Source organism: Zingiber officinale, chromosome 7A, assembly GCF_018446385.1.
Source record: "Zingiber officinale cultivar Zhangliang chromosome 7A, Zo_v1.1, whole genome shotgun sequence".
NCBI lineage: Eukaryota > Viridiplantae > Streptophyta > Magnoliopsida > Zingiberales > Zingiberaceae > Zingiber > Zingiber officinale.
Genome location: NC_055998.1, coordinates 105,438,368 through 105,438,919, shown reverse-complemented (window position 1 = coordinate 105,438,919; position 552 = coordinate 105,438,368). Strand labels below are relative to the sequence as shown.

At 35.0% G+C, this 552-nt stretch overlaps 1 non-coding gene across 1 annotated transcript; it reads left to right on the top strand.

Moving 5' to 3' along the window:
* Positions 1-247: 247 nt before the first annotated feature.
* TRNAP-UGG lies at positions 248-319 on the top strand. Its single transcript has one exon. It is a non-coding gene; the product is annotated as a tRNA-Pro (tRNA).
* Positions 320-552: the final 233 nt, after the last annotated feature.

Below are 552 nucleotides of genomic sequence, written 5' to 3'. Positions count from 1 at the left end.
CCATATCCTAAAGCAAACAAACCCAATAACACATCAATTAGATCACATTAATGGGTTTTAACTTAAGTGGCAAGATAGTGGGTTATCATGAATTCATGGTAAGCCCACTAACGAGTTATCAGATATAGAAATATCCAACAGTCGATACCCTAAAACCTTTATTTGGTTGGTCATGCCAACAATTCTCATATCTATGAATGTTGGGTTATTATAACAAATATATTTTAATAAGCCTTTAATTTTATTAGGGCATTTGGTCTAGTGGTATGGTTCTCGCTTTGGGTGTGAGAGGTTCCGAGTTCAATTCTCGGAATGCCCCTTTAAGATATATTTTAATTTTAGTTGTGCTTGACCTCTCTCATGCAAAGAGTCCAATTTTAATTTTTTTTTGGCAACTAAGAACTTAAATTTGGCTATGATATAATTTCGGCTTGGTTGGTTGCTTTAAAAGATCTTCGGGTCAATTATTGGTGTAAAATATCTCACTGAGTGGCTGACCTTCTTCATACAAAGAGTCATTGCTCTAGAGCAAATATCCCCCTTGATTTATCC